Raw genomic sequence first — 25,321 nt, forward strand, 5'->3', positions numbered from 1 at the left:
CCCACGTTCCCTGTCGGCTACACTAGATGATTCCTGCGCACATTCAGCTTCACAGCTCCACGTCTCAAGTGTTTACACCTTTAGCGGCAAATAAATGCATTAAGAGAAATATGCTGGGAGCTCAATTCCAACTGACACAAGGACACCCACAGAAATACAGCCCCGGCCAAAAGTTTTGAGAACGAAACAGATATATTTTCACAAAGTCTGCTGCTTCAGTATTTTTAGACCCTTTTTGCCAGATGTTACTATGGTACACTGAAGTATAAATTACAAGATTTCATTAGCGTTAGGCTTTTATTGACAAATACATTTTTTTTTTCCAAGACCTCTTCCATCCACCCTGACTTTCAGTCAGTTAACTTCTGGGCCACATCCTGCCTCAAGGCAGCACATTCTTGCATAATCAATGATTGGAGTTTGTCAGAATTTGTGGGGGGGTTTTGTTCACCCACCTCGAGAATTGACAAGTTCTCAATGAGATTAAGGTCTGGGGAGTTTCCTGGCAATGGACTCAAAAAATCAATGTTTTGTTCCAAGCCACTTCATTATCACTTTTGCCTTATGGCAAGTTGCTCCATCATCCTGGAAAAGGCATTGCTTGTCAAACTGTTCTTGGATGGTTGGGAGAAGTTGCCCTCAGAGGATGTGTTTGTACCATTCTTTATTAATGGTTATGTTCTTAGGCGAAAATTGTTAGTGAGGCTGAGAAGATACCCCACACGTGAATGGCCACAGGACTGTATGGTAGCGCTCACCTTTTCTTCTCCAGATAAATAATTTTCTGCCCCAATCAAAATAGTAGCTGCAATATCCTTGACTGTGAATCCCTTTTTGTGCAAAGCAAAGATGACAGCACGTGTTTCCTTGCAGGTAACCGTGGTTTACAGAGGAAGAACAATGTCAAAGCACAAGCCTCCTTTTACATAGTAGGGAAGGTTGGATAAAGATTCGTTCATCCAGTTCTACCTGTGTAGATGTTTGTCAGTGTCGATAAATTCCTGTATCCCTGTATGTTGTGTTCTTTAAGCTGCACGTGCAAGAGTCTTTAAAAAAGCATCAATACTTCACGCTGACACCGCCAATTATGGAGGAGAGTTCCACATTCTTACCACCCTGAGTGTGAAAACCCCCTGTGCAGCTTAAGGTTAACCACTTGCTTACTGGGCACTTAAACCCCCCTCCTGCCCAGACCAATTTTCAGCTTTCAGCGCTGATGCACTTTGAATGACAATTGCGCGGCCATACAACACTGTACCCAAATGAAATTTTTATCATTTTTTTCCCACAAATAGAGCTTTCTTTTGGTGGTTTAATTACAGCTGGGAGTTTTATTTTTTGCTAAACAAAAAAAGATGCAATATAAAAAATAAAAAAAAATCATGTTTAATAGTTATAAAATTTTGCAAACAGGTCATTTTTCTCCTTCATTGAAATGCGCTGATGAGGCGGCACTGGTGGGCACTGATGGGCGGCACTGGTGGGCACTAATAGGCACAGTTAAGGCGACACTAATAGGCACAGATAAGGTGGCACCGATGGGCACAGATAAGGCGGCACTAAGGGGCACTGATAGGTACCACTGATAGATGGGACTGATGAGCACTGATAGGTGGCTCTGATAGGCACTGGTAGATGACATGGATGGGCACGGATATGTGGCACTGAGGTGCAGCAATGTTGAGGCAGATTGTGGGCACTGATAGGTGGCACTGTGGGCACTGATGTATGGCACTGCTGGGTGGCATTATGGGCACTGATGGGTGGCACTTTATTAATGCTCTGGGGGTTACTGGCAGGGGGCAGGTGGGCACTGATACACTGGCCGTGATCGGGACTGATGTCCCGATCACGGCCGCTGGTGATCGGCTTTTTTTTCCTCCTCGGCTGACAGCGCGAGGAGGAAAAATAGCCGATTACCGGCTTTGTTTTGTCACATGATCAGCTGTCATTGGCTGACAGCTGATCACGTGGTAAGGGGTCGGGATGGACCCCTTGCTCGGATCGGTGATCAGGCGAGTCTCATTGACGCGCCGATCACAGAGCGCGCCGATCACAGGGGGCGCGCAGGCCGCTCGTGCACGGGACGTCAATAGACGTCGTCCCGGCAAAGGAGGTCCGCGCTGTAGTCGTCATTCGGCTATAGCGCGGATCTCAAGAGGTTAAACTGTTTCTCCTCCAATCTCTTTGTGAGGCCACGTGTCTTCTTACGCTCCCTGAGTGACTAGCTTTTTCAATGCTGGGATCACCATTGATTTTTTTTCCTCCTCGGCTGACAGCGCGAGGAGGAAAAATAGCCGATTACCGGCTTTGTTTTGTCACATGACCAGCTGTCATTGGCTGACAGCTGATCACGTGGTAAGGGGTCGGGATGGACCCCTTGCTCGGATCGGTGATCAGGCGAGTCTCATTGACGCGCCGATCACAGAGCGCGCCGATCACAGAGCGCGCCGGCCGCTCGTGCACGGGACGACGTCAATAGACGTCGTCCCGGCAAAGGAGGTCCGCGTTGTAGCGGTCATTCGGCTATAGCGCGGATCTCAAGAGGTTAAACTGTTTCTCCTCCAATCTCTTTGTGAGGCCACGTGTCTTCTTACGCTCCCTGAGTGACTAGCTTTTTCAATGCTGGGATCACCATTGAGGCATTTGTAGTTCATCATTTCCCCTCTCAAGCGTCTCTTCTCCAGGAGAATTTAGTGCTTGTAGTCGCTCCTTGTAAGTTTCTCCAATCCCCTTATTAATGTCATTACCCTTCTTTGGACACTCCAGCACATACCTTCTGAGAAGCGGTGACCAGACCTGGACCAGAGGTGTCCAACCCAGAGTTTTATACAGTGTCAGGATAATAGTTTTGTCTCTGGAGATTTTTTTTTCTATTGGGGTTTGCAAATTATATACATAAACACATATAATGCAGTAACTCTGAAGCAGGTTAATACACTTGTACATACATATATATAAATTAATACACTTCTTGTGAAGGTGGACTTCTAACGGGGGGGGGGGGGGGGGGGGTGACAAATGGGTCTTATTGATCTATATGAATTTGATTAAACAGCATGTTTTATATAGTGACAACAGCTTGTAACATGTTACCCTCAGGAGTAGGAGTGGGGTCGATGGTGGGGTCAAGGAAGTTAAGGAGCTATATTAGTTGGAACTTCATGTCGGCTGAAAAGCTGGAGGATCAGAAAGATCTGTTATTTTAAGGGATACCTAGGGAACCAGTGATATTTCTTTTTAGATACCAGTTCGCATAGCGTAATGGGCGCATGGCCACTTGCAGATCTTTCTGGGTTAATGTAATCTCAATATAATTACGCCATCTTGTGAAAAAGCGTGAAGTAGAGCGAAAGTTTGTGAGGGTGTCCAGTCTTTCCATGTAGAAAAGTGATTCCATTGCTCTTTGCACTGCAGGTAGGGCAGGTGGATCCTTGGAAATCCAGTAGGTCATTATTCTGAGAGCTACAAGAAGGCTAAGGTGTGCCCATTGTGAAATATTCACAAGTCTCCTAATCGTTGAGGGTGTTTGGGGTGTGTATCTAAATGGGCATAACAGTTGGTCCTTTGGCATCTGCGTTTTGTTGATTTTACCAGCGTAGGCCAATACCAAGTCCCAGTATTTGGGAATGGCTGTACATTCCCAGAAACGGTGGAGCAGGGTGGGACAAGGTATAGAGCACCAAGGACATTGTTTTTGACTTGTGCTGTCTTTGTTAATGTAGAATGGGTAGTAGGCTCTGTGTATGATCTTGAATTGGGTTTCACGCCATGTTTCTGATATCGTGAGTTTGCGAAGGTGTCTATATCCTTCCAGTATTTTTTCCGGTAGTTCATCTCCGAAGAGGACAGACCATTTTTGAAATGGTTTGAGGTGATATTTTTCAGATTGGTGTTGGATGAGATAAGAGTATAGATTGATGATGGAATACGCATCTGTCTGTAGCACTGTCTATGAAGGACTTCTGGAAGGCATCAGATTTAGGTCCACAGCAAGACCTCAGATAGTCAATTGGTGATAGAGGAAGATGTGCGTTGTTGGTAGGGAGAATTCTTTCGATAGTGATGAAAAGGGTTTAAATTCTCCCGGTTTGCCTTGGTATATGATATTACTTTTGTGAGGCCATTAGTGCTCCATTGTTCAAATGCTTTGTGCATGGTAGATGGGAGAAATATAGGGTTTCCTTGGATTGGTAAGTGTCTTGAAATATTTGATGGTAGCCCCAACAACTTGCAGGGCCGGACTGGGAATAAAAACCAGCCCTGGAAAAAAAATTCATACCAGCCCCACAGCATTATTATACCAGCCCAACAGCATAACGTCATTTTTTTGTTCATGAAAGGGAAAACCATACGCTTTAAAGCACATTTGATGAAGAGCGTATTATATATAGATATGAAATCACATAGGGATAGGAATGATATATATATAGATATATGCAAATTCCAGTTAAAAGTGGTAAGTGGACAATCAAGGGGGACCCCAAGAACTCAGAACCTGGGGGACCACCTTCCACAGAGAGAATACACTAAGGTAAGGGGGGTGGGTGCCCACCAAATGCAGCTTTACTCTGCCCATGAATGCAGCCTCACTGTGCCCACCATTGGGGCCTCCCTGTGCCCACCATTGGGGCCTCCCTGTGCCCACCATTGCGGCCTCCCTGTGCCCACCATTGCGGCCCCTCCTGTGCCCACCAATGCAGCCCCTCCTGTGCCCACCAAAGCAGCCCCTCCTGTGCCCACGAATGCAGCCCCTCCTGTGCCCACGAATGCAGCCCCTCCTGTGCCCATGAATGCAGCCCCTCCTGTGCCCATGAATGCAGCCCCTCCTGTGCCCATGAATGCAGCCCCTCCTGTGCCCATGAATGCAGCCCCTCCTGTGCCCATGAATGCAGCCCCTCCTGTGCCCATGAATGCAGCCCCTCCTGTGCCCCATGTCCCAGTCTGCAGTCCCTGTCTGTGGGAAGGTGTGTTGTTGATGCTCGGTACGGTACCTTGCATGCCAGCAGGATATCCATGACGGGCAGCAGCGGGCAGGGTCTGTTCTCGTTTTGGATGGGGATGGTGCTCCTTCCAGAGGATCTGTTTGCTGTGAGATGGAGTGGTCCCTGGCCACCTCCACCTTCAGCCGTCCTAATTTTCCGGCCCCAGTCAGCCTGTCCTCTGGTCCTGGGGAAGTGGAGAGCACTGGGTGGGAGCTGGAGAGAAGGGGGAGCAGAGAGTACTGGGAGGGTTGGAGAACACATGGGTGGGGGCAAAGAGCAGGGGGTAGTGGAGATCACAGGGGTGGGGAGCAGAGAGCGCTGGGGGGGCCAAAAAGAACAGTGGTGAAGAGCATGGTAGGCTGAGAGCACTGAGGGGGCTAAGAGTGGGGTGGCGAAGAACACTGGGGGGGGCAGAAAAACAAGGGTGGAGAGCACAGGGGCTGGGAGAGTACTGGGGGGGTACAAAGAGTAAGGGGGAGAGCTCAAGAGCACCAGTGGGGGCCAGAAAGAACAGGGGGAAAAGCACGGGGGGACTGGAGAGCATTATGGGAGGTGGAGAGCATTGGCAGGGTTGGAGAGCACATGGGTGGGGGCAAAATGCAGGGGTTAGTGGAGAGTACAGGTGTGGGGAGTGGAGAGTGCTGGGGGGAGCCAAAAAGAACAGGAGTGGAGAGCAAGGGGGTAGAGAGCACGGGGGGGCTGGAAAGTGATAGGTGGAGCTTGAAAGCACCAGGGGGGCAGAAAGAACAGGGGTGGGGAGAATAGAGGGCTGGAGAGCACTGGGGTGGGGGCTGGAGAGTGATGGGGAGAGGTGAGAAAGAACAGGGGGGAAGAACAAGGGTGAAGAGCACTGGAGGGGGAAGAACAGGGGGGAGTACAGAGGAGAGAACAGGCGGGAGAGCACTGGGAGGAGTGGAGCGCACTGCGGGGGGGGGGGGGAACAGGGGGTAGAACACTGGGGGGAAGTGGAGAGCACTGCGGGGGGAGGGCACTGAGGGGGGGGGGATAGGGGGTAGAGCACTGGGGGGAGTGGAGCGCACTGGGGGGAGTTGAGAGCACGGGGGGAGAACAGGGGGGAGAAGAGCACTGGGGGGAAGGGGGTGAAGAGCACTGGGGGGAAGGGGGTGAAGAGCACTGGGGGGAAGGGGGTGAAGAGCACTGGGGGGAAGGGGGTGAAGAGCACTGGGGGGAAGGGGGTGAAGAGCACTGGGGGGAAGGGGGTGAAGAGCACTGGGGGGAAGGGGGGTGAAGAGCACTGGGGGGAAGGGGGTGAAGAGCACTGGGGGAAGGGGGGTGAAGAGCACTGGGGGGAGTGGAGCACACTGGGGGGGTGGAGAACAGGGGGAGAGCACTGGGGGGAGGGGGTGAAGAGCACTGGGGGGAGTGGAGCGCACTGCGGGGGGAGGGCACTGAAGGGGGGAACAGGGGGTAGAACACTGGGGGGAGTGGAGCGCACTGGGGGGGAGGGCACTGAAGGGGGGAACAGGGGGTAGAACACTGGGGGGAGTGGAGCGCACTGGGGGGGGGGAACAGGGAGGAGAGCACTGGGGGGAGTGGAGCACACTGGAGGGGGAGGGCACTGAGGGGGGGAACAGGGGGTAGAACGCACTGGGGGGAACAGGGGGGTAGAGCACTGGGGGGAGTGGAGCACACTGGGGGGGGTGTAGAACAGGGGGGAGAGCACTGGGGGGAGTGGAGAACAGGGGGGAGAGCACTGGGGGGAGTGGAGCGCACTGGGGGGGGAACAGGGGAGAGAAGAGCACTGGGGGGAGGGGGTGAAGAGCACGGTGGGGTGAAGAGCACTGGGGGGGTGAAGAACACAGGAGGGAGAGCACTGGGGCGAGCAGAGCACTGGGGGGGGGGGGGGGAAGAGCACGGGGGAGAGCACTGGGGGGGGTGAAGAGCACTGGGGGGAGCGGATAGCACTGGGATGGTGGCTAGAGAAGGATGGGGAGAACTGGAGAGCAGGCTGGGGTTGGGGGGGCAGAAAGAACAGGGGTGGAGAGACCTGTGGGGGGGGGGGGCAGGGAGCACAAGGTGAACTGAAGCTGGATAGGAGGATCAGCAGGGGGGCTGCATATAGAGGAAATAAGCTTTCTATATTCCTCCATGCAGCCACTGAATGCTCGATTCTCCTCCTCTCCCTAAAAAGCTAATTTCCTCTATATGCAGCCCCCTGCTGATCCTCATATCCAGGCACACAGGGCTGGTTGTATGGGCTTCATGTCACCCTCCTGATCACAGCGCTGGCTGGCTCTGTTTCGGCGGCCGCTCTGCAACACGGCCCCGCCCCCCCAGACCGGCTCATGTGATAGTCGGAGCGTTGATTCTCGCTATCACACGAGCCGGTCTGGGGGGGCGGGGCCTTGTTGCAGAGCGGCCGAACACAGAGCCAGCCAGCGCTGTGTGATCCATAGGCAAGAGCACAAATGTAGCCGCAACTAAAAGTGGCCCCAGGGCAGGCGGCCTACCGGGAAATCTCCCGGTATCCCGGTAGGCCAGTCCGGCCCTGACAACTTGCGTATCGCTCCCCAAACAATGATGGTGTCTCTGATGAGTACATTTGACTTGAGATGAGGTGGTAAGGCATTGAGATTGGAGTGAAGAATGTGGAGAGGTCATTGCCCCTTCAAGGAGGGTGTGTTGCAGTATTTGGATTTTCCTGCCAGCCAGTCCAATCCTTGCCTCAGTGGGCATGAGAGATTGTAGAAACGAATATTCGGCAGACTCGCCCCGCTCCCTTGGACTTTGGGAGGCTCATTTTTTGTAGAGCGATGCTTTTTTTTTTTTTTTTTTTTTGCGAGACCATAGAAAAGCATGGATTTTATGTATATCCGAATGCTTCAATAATAGGGGTATGGTCTGCTTTGGGTAGAGTAGGTGTGCAAATGATACCATTTTAAATAGGTGGCATCTCCCAAAGAGGGGGAGGGCCGCCCATGCTTCCAATTCCTGAACAATTTTAGTTATTAAAGGGGGATAGTTGAGTACATACAAAGAGGAGGGCTCAAGGCCTATATGTATACCAAGATATGTGATATAACGTGTCGCTAGGGTGAATGGAGATACAGGTTTCCATTTAACAGCTAGTCTTGGGTGAAGTGGTAAGATTTTGCTTTTGTCAAAGTTTATTCGAAAGCCCGGACTCCATCGAAAGGCCGTAAAAAGCCCTCGTAATTTATCAAAGTCTGAGAGGGGATCAGTGGAAAACAGCAGTATGTCGTCTGCAAATAATGCAGAGTGTAGAACCTGGTCTCCTATTGCGATCCCACCCTGTGAATTAAGTATTCTAGATAGGGGCTCAATGGCTAAATTGAAAAGTAGGGGGGATAGGGGGCATCCCTGTCTCATTCCCTTAGTTAACAGTATTGAGCCAGATATGAAGTCAGGCATGACAAGGCGTGCTCTTGGGGATGCATACATTTGTTGTAGAAATCCCATGAAACAAAATTGTGTCATTATTCTGAATAGCCAAGACAAACATTGTCAAAAGCTGTTTCCTGCGCCGAGCGATATAATAGCGACGTCCTGATCCGGGTGTGTTTTAGCATAATTTAGAGCCATTAATACTTTCCATATGTTTAATGTGGCTGAGCGGCCTGTATCGAAGCCAGATTGGGCTGGGTGTAGCAGGGAAGGGAGTAGACGGGCTAAGCACGACGCAGCGATTTTAGAATTTGGACATCTACATTTATTAGGGATTTTGGGAGGTAGGAACCTGGCAATAAAGGGTCTTTCCCCTTTTTGGATATCATTTTGATATGAGCCTGTGTCCCAGTAGGAAGATAGGGCCCTCCGTTCCACATGCCTGCCTTAATATGTATTAGTAAGTCAGGAATGTATATAAAATTCGGCTGTATACCCGTCTGGGCCTGGGGCTTTAGCGGAGGGCATATTTTTGATTGTTTGCCGGATATCGTCAACTGTGATAGGGGCATTTAGTTCTTCTAAATGTGTATTTTAAAGTTTTGGTAAGTGTACTCTGGATATGAAAGCTTCAGCTGCAGCTTGGTCCGTTGGGTCGGCTGCATATAAATCTGTGTAGTATTTGGTGAGTAAATTGCTGATTTTGTCGGTTGATGTGGTCAGGGATCCATCCGCATCTCTCAAGGTAGAGATGCGAGTGGGTCGTCTTGGTCCAGAGCATAGTTTAGCCAGCAATTTGCCAGCCTTATTGCCAAACCTGTGATAGTGCAATTTAGAGTATGACATTTTTAGCTGCTTCTTGTTCTGCCCAGAGATCAAATTAATTTTTAGCCTGCTTCCATGTTTGGATATCAGGTGTACAGCTTAGAATTAGGCGCTCGTGCACTGTGCGTAATGCTTCACTAGCTTGGTTGTATTGCTGCCTGTAGTGCTTCTTAAATTGGGTGGTTTAGGATATGATTTTCCTCTCAGGAAAGCCTTACCAGCTTCCCAAAAGAGGTTGGGTCTGGTCACGTGCGCCCCATTGGTGGAGACATACTCGTTCCAAGCTAAGTATGTGGGTGAGGGAGAAGGTGGTGTGGTCTGGGTCATACGTATTACAATGGGGCTATGGTCAGAGAGCCTGGCGTCCATAATCTGAGTTGCATAAAGTGGGCATTAGTACAGGGGAACCAAAGAAGTAGTCAATGCGTGAAAAGGAGTTGTGTGTGTGTGTGGGGGGGGCGGGGGGGAGAAAAAGGTATTTTCCTAATCAGTCAGGTGTGTTAGCCTCCAAGTAGCTACAAATTGCATGGAGGCAATGGATTGTGCTAAATGAGTGGAGCCGGGTGTTGGGGAAGCCGAGGTATGTGTTCAATGTGTCAGGTCTTTGGTGCGGTCTGCTAATGACTGAATTAAAGTCTCTGCTTACAAGGTGCATTGTTTTGGGGGCAGTGAGTATCCATTGGAAGAAAGAAGTGTCTGGCAAGTTGGGAGCGTATATGTTGGTGATGGCTACTGGTTTCGGGTCCAACGTCATGTGCAAAGTCACTTTGCGGCCTATTGAATCAGCTCTGACATCTTACCGTATTGTCTCAAATTTTTGTGTAGCAGGATAGCTACACCAGCTTTGCGTCCAATGGCTGGTGAGCCATAGACTACCTACCCATAATTTGTGTAGACGTTGCAGATCATCTGCGGACAGTTGTGTCTAAGAATGGCAAGATCATTTTTTTTATGCATGCCAATATTCTGTAGGCTTTGGTAGCTGCAGCCCGACATTGCATGCTATTGCTCAGTCTGTCTTCCACTAGGACCTCCCAGATCTTTCTGCAGCCTTGATTCCCCCAAAGGTTCCCCCCCCCCCCCCCCAGCGAGTAGTTTACGTTTTAAAGGTACTAATATAACACCGTCAATTTACACATATACGTTGTACATTCACATCCGTCACTACCCTCAAGAAGCTTACAATTTAAGGTCCCTAACTCACATTAATATACTAGGGCTAATTTAGACATAAGCCGATTAACCTACGCAGCAGGTCTTTGGGGGACAATGGGAACCCATGCAGGCACAGGGAGAGCATGCAAACTCCAGGCAGGTAGTGTCATGGTTGGGATTCGAACCAGTGACCCTTTTAACTGTTACGTGAGAGTGCTACCCACTACACTACTGTGCCGCCCTATGCATCACATCCATCGTTATGAATAAATTAAACAGAATTGGTCCCAAGACAGAGCCTTGGGGTACCCCACTTTCCACTCTAGACCAGTCTGAGTACAAGTTAATTACTATCCTTTGGATGTGCCCCTGTAAACAGTTTTCTATCAATGAACAAACCTCAACTTGCAGATTAAGCGTTTATGGGGAACTGTATCGAATGCTTTTGCAAATTCCAGATACACCACATCCACAGGTTTACCCCCATCTAGATGGTAGCTCACTTCCCCATAGAGTGTTAACAGACTGGTCTGGCAAGAACGACCCCTCGTAAAGCCTTTTAAAGCTTCCAGTATGTTATTGTAACTCAATCAGTATCAGTGTTGACCAGGACAAGACTGGAAATCACTCTGATACCGGTGTTAACGAGAGAAATCACTGACATGTCAGTTGGTCCTTTTGTGGCAGGGCTGAAATGCAGTGGAAAGGTTTTTTTTACATAGCAAAGAGGGACTTTGCAATTAATTGCAATTCAGCTGATCACTCTTCATAACATTTCACAGTATATGCAAATTGCCATCATAAAAACATGTGCGTCATTCTCAAAACTTTTGGCCACGGCTTTACATCTCCCAGGAGCTCACACACAGTGGGTGGCCAGACTCTGGAGTCAAGCCTTCATCATTGTTTTTATGGGAAATTAATGTATGCATGTGGTATGGGACAGAGGAATGGGAAGTTAGGAGCACACTGGATTTTCACAAATCAATTTTTGTTTTGGGCTAGATACACCAAGTATATACATAATTAGTGTGGAACAGCCGCCGTGCATCATTCAATACATGTGCGGGCTCAGCCTTCTGCTATGCAGTGCTATGAAATTGTTCCATTTTACTAGTTATTCACATAATGCAAGTCAATAAATCAGCCAAACTCGTTAAAAAAATAAAATAAAAAAAATAAATAAAAAAAAAAACCACTCAGCGGGGAGGATTAACTCATCCAAATAGAGTATGTAGATGGGGCGAGTCGAGTCATCTTTTTTTATTTGCAAAAAAAAAAAAAAAAAAAAAAAAAAAAAAAATGTATGGGCTGCCTAAAGCTGGTCAAACATTGTTTATTTTGGATCAGCCAGCAAGCCAATTGTGTATATGGCAGAATTCAGTCTTTTCAATAAGGATGGATGGGGGAATCCACCCCACAGTGTCATTGTATCCTAACAGCGAGGACTCCTCAGCCATCAGAATACACTGAACACAGCTTCCAACAAGAGCAGTTGGTCCTTAGATCTACTGTTCCCAAATGAAAATTGCCATAACTGGCTAGAAACTTGGCCTGTTCAGCAGTTCAATAACTCTATGGCCAGCTAACCTAGAGATCTCTAAATTTATTACAAAAAAAAAAAAAAAACACAAAAAGATCACAGCAAGTATTCAGGGAAAAAAAAAAAGAGGCTCCCTCCAGGTATTGCCCCCAACATCAATGTGCATCATTCTAAAAAGTGAAAAAAAGAGGGGAGGGTAAGGTGAGAGCTCTTGGTGAGCATGTCATATAGAAAAAATAATAATAAAAAAAAAACACACCTGTATAAGCTCTACCAACCCAATTGTGCACCTCTAAACATAGCCAACTGTACATATTGGAATTGCAAAAGTGTTTTATTTGTATCAGAATTACATAGAAAAGCCAAGTTTAAAATCCATGTCATTCAATCGTGACATTCACACAGGTAGAACTCAATGTCCACCTCTCATAACGATATTCAAGGAGGATGGGATAAGATATACATACATATACAATGAGATCTCTGGTATATGAAGCAGTTGTGTTGCTAGCACCCTCAAATTGTGCCAACACAGAGAGATGGATAGTGTATGTATATACAAGAGTCAAAGCTTGGCTAAATTCCTGCAAGGAATGGATGAGAAATGGTCCTAAACCAATTATGTGGGACCTTGGTTCTTTGGAATACTCAAAATATTTAAATTTAGTATTACGTTACGATTTCAATTTGTAGCCAACTACGAGTGCTTCAGCCTCCTACTGCTGTGACCTCCCTAAGCCATTGGTGTTTGTGGACATTACATTTATTATAGAGCTTCCTCTTATGGAGACTGCAGTCATTTTTGGACTGTGTTGTATACAATGACATGATCCACTACACTTGTGCAATCACTTGGTATGCAGTTTGGAGCTGCCCTGTGTTTTAGGTGGACATGCCGCGACTCACGCAGTATGACAGCGGACGCACCTGTGACATGCCAGGACGCAGACGCAGCACGTAGGGCGATACGCAATGATCGCCATTTAACATTTGGGAGCCACACGTAGAGGCAGGATCGCACTCCTCAGCATCTGAAGCAGCCGGCAGAAACCGGCAAAACCAGTCAGGCTTCTCCACCCTTGCCCTAGTGACCAGAGGACACCACTTCAATGTCCATGGCTTGGCAGATCGTGCAAAGAATGGGCATGTAATCTGTGCCTACTACACGCTCCGAAGGACACAAAAAATACACTTATCAAAAATATTCTTGGAACTGCATATTTTGTTAGGGACTTCTTTCCTTTGAGTACAAATGGTCCACCAGGGACCAGGATTGATCGTTTGCATGTAACATCTATTCGCATCTATTCCAGCACAGTTTGAGGGGGAGACTTCAGGACATGGTTTTACCTATAGCCTTTACACGCATGGCAATCTTTCATATAGCGACTGAATATTATCCCCGATTACTGCACCTCCTCTGGACCACTATCATTACATGCTTTTATAGCTGTCTGTTTACTTCATCGGATATCACTGAGGACAAGTGTTGGTTTGGTCCTGTTTGTGCACTTTTCCAAAATAACCAAGGTCCCACTTGATTGATCTAGGACCATTTCTCATCTATTCCTTGGAGGAATTCATCCAAGCATTGACTCTTCTATATTACACAAAATATCCATCCCTCTGCGTTTGCATCATTTGAGGGTGTTAGCAACACAACTGTTTCATATACCAAAGATCTCTCACACACACACAATATACACACACACACACACACACACACACACAATATACACATATACACATATACACACACACAATATACACATATACACACACACAATATACACATATACACACACACAATATACACACACACACACACAATATACACACACACACACACACACAATATACACACACACACACACAATATACACACACACACACACAATATACACACACACACACACACACACACACACAATATACACACACACACAATATACACATATACACAATATACACACACACACACAATATACACATATACACACAATATACACACACACACACAATATACACACACACACACAATATACACACACACACACAATATACACACACACACACAATATACACACACACACACATACACAATATACACACACTATATACACATACACACACACTATATACACATACACACACACACACACACACACACTATATACACACACACACACACACTATATACACCCACACACACACACTATATACACACACACACACACTATATACACACACACACACACTATATACACACACACACTATATACACACACACACACTATATACACTATATACACACACACACTATATACACTATATACACACACACACTATATACACTATATACACACACACACTATATATACACACACACACTATATACACACACACACTATATACACACACACACTATATACACACACACACACTATATACACACACACACACTATATACACACACACACTATACACACACACACACACTATATACACACACACACACACTATACACACACACACACACACACACACACACACTATACACACACACTATACACATACACACACACACACACTATACACACACACACACACACACACTATACACATACATACACACACACACACACACACACTATACACACACACTATACACACACACTATACACTATACACATACACACACACACACTATACACATACACACACACACACACTATACACATACACACACACACACTATACACATACACACACACTACACACATACTACACACACACACACTACACATATACTACACACACACACACACTACACATATACTACACACACACACACACTACACATATACTACACACACACACACTACACATATACTACACACACACACACTACACATATACTACACACACACACTACACATATACTACACACACACACACACACACACTACACATATACTACACACTTTATATATTCATTGGATATGGTTATGAGAGGTGGACAGTTTTATCTGCATGAATGTCACGATTAAAATCCAAATGATTCAAACTTGTCTTTTCTATTTGATATAAAAGATTTACAATTCCAATTGAAACAGTGGGCTATGTTTATGGGTACACAATCGAGTAGTGAGAGCTCATACAGGTCTTTTTGAGTTATATACACACAGCAAACAAATGCAATAAAAATGCAATAAAAATGCAATAAAAATGCAATTAAATCAAAGTGGACAGCAGCATCTAAATCACCGAGTAGGATGTGAACAAGCTCCAATTAATTAAATGTTAGCTGTCCTTATGCAAAGTTAATAAATCACCTAAGAGACAATAAAAGTGCATTAAACATATGATGAACGCATCCTAAATTGAGATCTGTGCATATAAAGTTCTTTTAAAAAATGTGCAAACACTGTAAAATATAAAGTACAAAAAGGTGTTCCGATTTTCTAAACATCAATAGATCCTTCTTCTTTGCCGTGAAGCTATAAGGTGCACCACCGAAGAAAAAGTGCTCCCAAAAGAAAATCACTACAAGCAATTAATTTAGCTCCTTACCAGCTGCTCTGATCCCACAAGATCATAAGATGCCTTGCTGCCCAAGCAGCTATATACACCACAATCTTGCATGCAAAGGTTCCACAGTCTCCTAAGCCAAGATAGACTCCATGGAGTAAGTTAAAGTGTTACTAAATTCAGGACCCTGCATTCACTATAACTGGTCTCCCACAGTACACAGAACATGGAAATGCAATAGCTTTAGCAAATATAAACTGCTAAATACATTTACTCATCAGCAGTATATATCAGCCTTGTGAATTCTATCATTGTGTGGTTAAAGCTTGTAGGAGGAGTTTTCATTCAGCTCTCACTGTCCTATAAGGCTGCAGGACCCCCTGTCTGGACAGTGCTGAGGGGCCCCATGCTTTTCACATGCACTCCTAAACTAAAAAAAAAAAAAAACTCCAGCAATACACACAAAACGGAACATGTGCAGTTTGTCACCTTCCCTCAATATCCGGAAAGGAGTTGGAGACAGTGGAAAAAGGTGAAGATCAGACCTGAACAAATAGTCTTTTTACATAATGCAGATGATTAACCCCTTAAGTTCCACAGGGAGTATAACAAGCATGCTTTACTGCATATACTGACTGATTTTAGAGTTGTGGGCTTAGTAACACTTTAAAGTACAGAGGAAAATCCAAAGTAGTATTTCACCAAGATTTTTAAATAAAATCACACTTACAATTTTTAAGGAATTGCACAGCATGTTACACACAACCAGTAGGTCCACTTAGTCAGGCCAACTTACGATATAACTTCACATGTGAGGCTCCTTCCAATGCGTTTCTCTGCAATCAGCATCTGGATATATGAGGCTCGTGCAGGACGTTAACACAGACTTGTATGCAGCCCAAAAGGGGATAACGAGGCTTAGGACACCTATGCCTGCCTATGTGGCTGGTCCAATCATCCATGACATAAGAAATATACAATCAAATGTCCCCCAATTTGGCCTATTACTAAAAATTACTTTGTATTAGTATTAGTTATGACATTGGAAAATATATGCCACTACAATAATATGTATAGGTCTGAAAAGTTATACAAAAAGAAAAAATGTATAAAAATATGAAGAAAGGAATTCAACTATTAATGGCTATCCCAATCCACATTCAACCCTTCTGGGGAATAAGATTTCAAACGATAAACCTACTGTTTCTCTTGGGGAAATAATTCTTGGTATTGCTTCCCTTCCATTGGGGCATACAATTATCAATACCAAATAACTTTTAGACTCGATGGATCCCTAATGTGATAGAGGGAAAAATGGCAAGATAGGCTGTATTCTTTAAAGCCCTTCCTAATGTTGCCATGTGTTCCCACTAACACACAATAGCGTGTGTGTGGTCCACCCAACATATTGTAGACCACATAAACAGGAAAGGAGATATACTACACATTTGGTTGCACAACTAATTAAGTTTATAATTTTTTGTGTGACCTCTGATGTTAAGGACTGTGTGAATATAGTAGTACTGTTTGTTTGGGTATTACATCTCCTACAGGAGTAGAATCCGAGGTTCCCAAACATAAAATTGGCTGTTGAGGTCTTTCAATGATGTTGGGAGCTATACTGTCCCTTAGTTTGAGCTTTCCTAAACATTAATTTTGGACAATCCAGTAAAAGAGGTCCCAGAATGTTATTAGCTAGTACTTCAAGGTTTGTTAGATTAGTCCATAAACTATGTAGTCTAGAACAAAATGACCAGCCAAAAGCATTAAAATCCAGAGCTTTCACCCCCTGTGTCAATAAGGTTTTTCTATCCGTATTGTCAGTAATTTCAATTACCTCCTCCAAAGTATTCATGCTAATACTTCATGTTAATTCAAACTCCATTCATAGGAGAAAGATTCTCCAATCATTGGAATGTAGCCAAGCCATAAATGTGCGCAATGGCACATCACCTCCTTTCCGCAGAAAGAGGGAGTCCTCAATATAGCTCCACTATTTAAGCAGGCATTGATGCATAAAAGCAAAAATTGCCCCTTCCTCCCACAATGCCATATACAAATTGGTGAGGGAGCAAATTTAGCACCCCATCACTATGCCCAATTTTTGGTACATATTTTATTTACAAAAAAAAGTGCATCATAGCAAAATGTAATGGTTTTAAAATAAATTCCATTTTGTCCTCCAGAAGTGATGAATTGCCCTGTAGGTATTATACCATTGTTGTCTCCTTCTCATGGAGAATTATTGTGTAAATGGAGGCAACATCTGCAGTTAATAGCAGGGGTGTTTACATTCCTTGTAATAGGAATAATAAAAAAAAAGGAACATAAAAAAAAAAAAAACATTTTTTTACAAGTGCCCAAACCCCCGCACGCAGAAGCAAACGCATACATATGTTGCACGCACATGTAAAAGGCATTCAATCCACACAGGAGATATCACTACGAATGATAGAGCGGGAGGAAACATTCTATCCCAAGATCTCCTCCAACTCAAAACAGGTAAGCTGTAAATAAAATTGCAAGCATTGGCTATGGAGGTCTTTTTGGTACGGAGGTTTGCGGCCATTCCACGAGTGTGCGCAATTTTTAAGCGTGTACATGTTGGGTATCTACTCAGCATAAATTATTTCACATTATACAAAAAAAAAAAAAAAAAAAAAGTCAAATTTAGGGTTTTCTTTTTCTAAATTCATGAAAAAAAGTTTTCTTCCCCAAAAGAGGCATTAGAAAAATTACTGCGTAAATATCATGTGCCATAAAAAATTGCAACAACTGCCATTTTATGCCCTAGGGTCTCTGCTAAAAAAACAAAACAAAAATAAAAAAAATGTTTGGGGGTTTGAAATAATTTTCTAGCAAAAAAAACCCTAGTTAGACTTACCGGTAACGGTATTTCTACGAGTCTTTCAGGACAGCACCTGGAGAGAGCGCAGCTCCACCCACTTTCCCAGGAAACACTGCAGATCACTTTAAAGACTGGACACTTCCACCATGGCCTCAGTTGTTCATAGAGTACCTCCAGCCATGCTGAAATTAAATAAGCAGAACATAGCAATAACACCACATTTTTCAAATACAATCTAGGGTGGGTCATCGCCGCTGTCCTGAAAGACTCGTAGAAATACCATTACCGGTAAGTCCAACTAGGGTTTCTCCCTTCGTCTTTCAGGACAGCACCTGGAGATAAGAGTACTTAATCTAGGGTGGGACCACTGCCTGCAGAACCTGCCAAACGATTGATCTGAAGCTGAAAGCAGGTCCAACCTGTAGTGGCGGGTGAAGGTGGAGAAGCTTGTCCACGTAGCCGCTTTACAGATCCGACTCGGAGAGGCCCCTGCTCTTTCCACCCAGGATGTTGCTACTGCCCGAGTGGAATGGGCGACCAACCCTGAGGGGGGCTCTACTCCGGATGCTCTATAGGCTTCCCTAATAGCCATTCGTAGCCACCTAGCTATAGTATTTTTGGACGCACTATAGCCCTTCCGTGGTCCTGAGAATACGACGAAGAGAGAGTTTGACTTCCTGAACTTACTTGTGATCCCTAGATAGTGTAATAGAGACCTTCTTACATCTAGGCTATGAAAAGACCTCTCCTTAGCATTTGAAGGTGAAGGACAAAAGGTAGAACTATTTCCTGCGTCCTATGGAAGGCTGTTGAGACTTTTGGCAGGAAACCCGGGTCAGTTTTAAGAACCAACCCGGTCCAGAAATATGTAACAGAAAGGCTCCACTATTGATAAGGCTTGTAACTCGCTTACTCTTCTAGCAGATGTAATGGCCACTAAAAGAATTAACTTAAGCGACCAAAACCTGATAGTCGCTTCCTCTGGGGGTTCAAAAGGTTCTCTGGTCAATGCCTGTAGAACCAGTGACAAGTCCCATTTTGGAAAAAAATTAAATGGTATAGGCCTAGCTCTGGCCAATGCCTTAAAAAAAAAAAAAAAAAAAAAAAATCGAATAAGCGGTTCTTGAGATAACTGCCTCTCAAGAAAAACCGATAAAGCAGCCACTTGTGCCTTCACGGTACTGGCTGCCAACCCTAGTTCCATACCCTCATGGAGAAATTCTAGAACCGAAAGCATCTCCTGGGGAGGGAATTCCTTTGATAGGCACCAGGAGTTAAAACGTTTCCACGTTTTAAAATAAATTGACCTAGTAGTATCTTTTCTACTCCCTAAGAGGGTTGTGACGAGCTTATCAGATAACCCCTTTCTTTTTAAGATTTGCTCCTCAGTAACCACCCAGTTAGGTTGAGTTGCCCGATATTCGGATGCTGAAGAGGTCCCTGGGTTAGGAGATCTCTCTGAAGCAGAAGAACCCAGTGGGCTCCTACCGCCATCCTCTGTATGGTTGCAAACCATGTCCTTTTTGGCCAAAAGGGAGCGACTAGAATCAGACTTGTGGATTCCCCTTGCAATTTCTTCAGAACCAAAGGGATCATCTGAAAAGGGGGGAAAGCGTAGCACAAGTGGAAGTTCCACGGTTGTGCTAGGGCATTCAGTCCCCTTGCTTGATCTTGCCTGTTTAAAGAGAAGAAGGCCTTCACTTTTGTGTTGCTCTGTGACGCGAATAGATCTATCTGAGGCAGTCCCCATTTAACTGTCAGATCTTGAAAAACCTCGGGGCTCAGACTCCATTCTGACTCCCGAATTTTTTCCCTGCTCAGAAAATCCGATACTAAATTCAGGTCTCCTTTTAGGTGTACTGCTGATATGGACCTTAGGTTGCTTTCTGCCTATGACAGAATCTGACTGGCCAGGGATAGCAGCTTCTTGTGCCCCCCTGCCTTGTTATATAGGATACAGCTGTGGCGTTGTTGGATAAGACCTGGATATGGAGACCTTGAACCAGTTCTTTGAAGGCCCATAGTCCCAGCAGGATGGCCCTTAGTTCCCTCCAATTGGAGGATCTCCTGGCCTCTTTAACTGTCCAGCTCCCCTGGGCCATCTGTCCTTCCAGGTGGGCACCCCACCCCCAGGAGCTTGCATCTGTAGTCAACCTCCAGGTCTACCGGAAAACACCAAAGTAGACCCTTGTCTACACTTGAGACTCCACCACCAGAGCTTTCTCTGAACCTGAGGGGGCATCCTGAATTGTTTCTCCAGGGACTCCTCGTAGGACCAATTCGTCAATATTGCCTGTTGGAGATCCCTTGCATGGAGGCGTGCCCATTGCACTGCAGGGATGGATGCTGTGAGGAGGCCCAAAACTGACATGGCTGCCCTGATAGAAATAGGCAGGTTTGTCTGGGTCCTCTTCACGGCACTCTGAACCTTTTCTATTTTCTCTACTGGGAGAAAAATCTTTTCCTGTCTGGAGTCGATGGTGTATCCCAGGAACTTTATCGACTGAGATGCAATCATGCTTGATTTCTCCCTGTTTATCAGCCAACCGAGACCCTCTAAGTGTCTTACTGTCCTTCCCAGGTCCCTCTCTAATAGATGTTTTGTATTGGCAAAAATTAAAAGGTCGTCCAAGTATGGAACGATTGATATACCTTCTACTCTGAGGGGGTTAGGGCCTCTGCTACGATCTTTGTAAATATCCTCAGAGATGAGGATAGACCGAACGGGAAAGCTCTGAACTGGAGATGAAGCACCAAGCCTCCCGTCCTGACCGCAAACCTCCGATATTTCTGTGATGCTATGGCCATAGGCACATGGAGATATGCATCTCTTAGGTCTATGGATGCCATAAAACAGTTTGGCATCAGAAGACTCTTCACCGAGAAAATTGTATCCATCTTGAATCTCTTGTATCTGATCGATTTTTTTTTAAATCTTCAGATTCAGAATCAATCTGAATTTGCCCGATGGTTTCTTTACAAGGAAGATGTGTGAGTAACAGCCCAGCCCTACCTCCTCGGGGGGAACGTACATGATCACCCTTTGCTGCATCAGTTCTTGCAAAATAGAGATCATGGCTACTGATTTTTCTGGGTCTCGAGGAGCCTGGGTTACATAAAACCGTGCGGGGGGGGGGGGGGGGATGAGCGAATTCCAGCCTGTAACCCTCTTTTATTGTCTTGAAGACGAACAGACTGTTTGTCACTGACTTCCACTGTGGAAAAAGGGCCTGTAACCTTGCTCCCACAGTTGAAGACCGTCACTGGCTCTTTGGGTTTGGGGTAGGGGGCGGAACAACACTCCTGCCTTGCCCCTTCCTTTCTGCGGCCTCCAGGGCCTTCTATATCCTGTCTTTGGTTTCCGAGGTTTTTCGAAAAGCACGAAAATTTTTAGTGCTCTAGGGGTTCACCTTCTTTTTAACAGGAAAGCCCTTCTTGTCGGCCATTCTGTCCAGTATGGCTTCAAGGTCCGGGCCGAACACCAAATCTCCCTCGAATGGAAGACCGCATAATTTGGTCTTTGAGGCAGTATCCCCTGTCCATGTTTTCACCTAAAAGGCCCTACGGGCTGAGATTATCAGGGCTGAGGACCTGGCTGACATCTTAATTGATTCTGCCGAGGCATCTGCCATATACCCTACTGCTTTTAAGAGGACAGGCAAGGTATCGAGCAGGTCCTTACTAGGCGTTCCTGCCTCGATATGGTCTTAACTGTTCCAACCAGTGCTCCAGATTTCTGGCTACTACCGTTGAAGCCATCGCTGGTTTTAGGTTTGCCAATGTTGAGTCCCAAGCCTTCCTTAGGAGAGAATCAGCCCTTTTGTCCATGGGATCCTTTAGGATACCCATGTCCTCAAACGCAAGATCTGTATTCCTTGAAACCTGAGAAAAGGCCACGTCAAGCTTAGGTTTCTTGTTCCATACCTGAGAGCTATCCTCTTCAAAGGGAAACCTGCGTTTGAGGGACCTGGAAAAGAAAGGGGCCCTCTCTGAGTCTCTCCGTTCCTTTTTGATAGTTTCGGATAGAAACTTATGCACCGGGAACACTTTCACCTCGCCCAAACCCTGAAACATTTTGTCATGCAGTGACAGTTGGACTTCATCCTCTGTGATATTCAGAGTAGTGTGGATATTTTTAAGCAGGTCATCCACCTCCTCTAGGGATAATTTATACCGGGATGATGAAGCAGAAGCCTCCTTTACCTCCTCTGCCTCCTCCTCAGAAGCAGAGGACCTACTATGTTCCTCATCCTCCGAGTCACTGCCCCCCTTGGATGCAGATGCTGGGGAGTGAGAACAGGGCGCTGAGCTACTACCTGCAGCTGGGTGTCTGTCTAAATAAGAATGGAAAGATTCAAAAGTATCTGATAATTCTTTCCTAAAAGAACTTAGCAGCTCTCCTTGCTGAGATGCAGGAGTAGTGGAAGCTGCTTCTTCCTTGACCAAGTCGCTTATGCAGGACCTGCATAACACCTTGGTCCAAGAATCTCCAAGTACATTTTTGCATGATGGACACCTCTTGCTAAGAGGGGAGAAATGTTTGGTCTTTTCTTTCACCTTCTGAAATACACCAAAGAAAAAACCCCAAACCTCAGTTACAATACACATACATGAACAAAGAGAAAAAAAGACATGCTGCCAAATGGAACAGATTTAAAATTTTCAAATTCTATTTGCTCTTCAGCCATTGAATCCCCCCACAGACTAAACAACTATTGAAAAAGCATTATTCCTAAATAGTAACATAGGAAAAAAATGCTGCAGGCTTCCCAGTGCAAGGAAGGGAGGAAACGACATGGCTCAAACATTAATGACAGAGACCACTGCCCCTGCTTACCTGAGCCTGGCTGAAAATCGTGGCTCCTGCCACCGCCGATTGATCCTCTTCCATCGTCAGCGAGGATCAATGGCGTCTGGGCGCTTTTATCAGTTTGAATTCCGTGCCAATCCCGGAAGTGATGTCAGCCGAATGAGACCGCCCACTCTCCCTGCATTCCAGCGGCCGGAACCGGAAGCCGCGTCGCACCGTCGAAAGTCCGGCCCCTAGCCGGAATGACGTGCTCGTCATCCGGACCCGGAAGACATGAGCCTGATACGAACGGCGCAAGATATGAATCCCAGCCGCGTCTCAGACCTAGCCGCCGGTCTAGAAGAGGAGGGACCTCCACAGCCTGACCCCCCTGGGTATGAAGGAGAGCGGACACCGGAGCGACCCCCGCACGTGAAGGGAGGAAGCTGGGCCAGGTCTGTACCAAAAGAGAACAACCGGTATGCCTCCAACTCTCCCCACCTGGAGAGAGCGCAGCACCCCTTGGTTCCCTGCAGCGCTTCCACCATGGCCGGAGGAAACACTACAACTGAGGCCATAGTGGAAGTGTCCAGTCTTTAAAGTGATCTGCAGTGTTTCCTGGGAAAGTGGGTGGAGCTGCGCTCTCTACAGGTGCTGTCCTGAAAGACGAAGGGAGAAAAAAATATATATATATATATATATATATATCTATATCTATATCTATATAGTTTACATGTAGAAGCAGATTTTTAAGGAGAGACATCATAGGTGTATTTGATTGTGCTAATAATGAAAACTCCGATATCAGGGGTATGTTCATGGAGGTTGAAAAATCAAATGACTACTAAGCTACATATTTCTTGTGCATTAATGAAGATTTATATCGAAGAGAAATAGATTCCTAGACATCTTAGTGTGGCGTTCCTGGCATTTTTTGTTAAAAAAGTAAAATTAGCCAAACTGGATGCTGAAATCAGTGACTAACAAAAAAATGACACCTTAGATCGCTGATGAAGAACATCTCCTGTACTCTACAAGACTGAAAATGGGAGTGCGTATACCCACGCTCCAATAGGAGAGAAAATATCACCTATATTGAATTAAAATGGAAAACGTGTCAAATATGTATACTTTTAGGATATGGGACAGGAGCATCAAAAAGCAGTGATGCATAATTATATTCCCCCCAACTGCAAAAAATGGAGGTGGAGATCCAACCCCTAGGGTTATCTACATGCATCACATGATCCCAGGTAGGGATACAATTGGAAACATAATAGTTGCTCTTTACCTTGTTGAAAGAGGAAGTAAACTCTCCCACTCTGATGCTTCTTTTCATTTAGTCCATTATAATAAGTCATTATCAGACTATAGCCACTGTAATCCAGCCCAAATCGCATATTACTTACGGTTTAAAGAAACTTTAAAAAAATTGTTTCCAGGGGTTAGGCAGCGCCATCTTAAGTATTGTTTTCGGAGTCCACAGTGCAGTGCATTTCCGCCCTTACATTTAGCACTTCCTGTACTGTTAACCAAGCCTCCTTCTCAATCCAAAGTTTCTATGGCAACCCTGCTTCCCTGTTCATAACTTGTTTATTTCATAGTATTTACTTGTGCCGATGTCTAATGTTTCCCTTTGTCAGACTTATCAGATTCAGCTGACAAGGCTGCAGTAATGACCAATATTTAGACTGTCATGTCACATGGTCACATGGTGTGTAGGAGAAAGCTCTGAGTGATTAGCAGAGTTCAGTGTTATGCTGTAGGCAGCCCTGATAACAGATAAGACAGAGTGTGCCTTAATTCAGGGGAGATCTGGGCATGCTCAGTGACTTCATTCTACAGAACAACAAGGATTACAACAATATTAAGTAAGGAGATATCTACAAGCAGTGTTCAATAGGGTTTTTTTATGCTGATTTACATGGGACAAAGTTGTGTGGGAGGGTTTAAAACCACTGGTATGGTATCTCAACCATAATCAATATAGCCATCTTCTATTAAGTGACAATGTATGGGCTGTTCTACAATGATGTACTAAACTTCTATATCTCCTGTATAGTAAATAAGTGCAGGACATAATGGAATTTTTGTACTCGCCGTAAAATCCATTTCTGGAGTTAATCGGACACAGCACCTCCTTATTCTTGACCATTGGGAAATCCAAAAGCAGTGCCAAAGAAAAAATGAGAGCTGGGCAAAATAAGCCAAGGCTAGCCACAAGAGCCCTAAGCAGGACCCAGGAGCCTTAACTGGGTGACAGGAGCCCCATCTGAAAT

The 25,321-nt window shown here is 45.5% G+C and overlaps 1 protein-coding gene across 1 annotated transcript in view; it reads right to left on the reverse strand.

The window, feature by feature from the left end:
- DSTYK (dual serine/threonine and tyrosine protein kinase) overlaps positions 1-25,321 on the reverse strand; it is a 504,571-nt gene that overhangs the window by 95,825 nt on the left and 383,425 nt on the right. The gene's annotated exons all lie outside the window — the stretch shown is intronic.

Source organism: Lithobates pipiens, unplaced genomic scaffold (assembly GCF_037356315.1).
Source record: "Lithobates pipiens isolate NorthernLeopardFrog02 unplaced genomic scaffold, aLitPip1_a1.2 Scaffold_16, whole genome shotgun sequence".
Classification (NCBI taxonomy): Eukaryota; Metazoa; Chordata; class Amphibia; order Anura; family Ranidae; genus Lithobates; species Lithobates pipiens.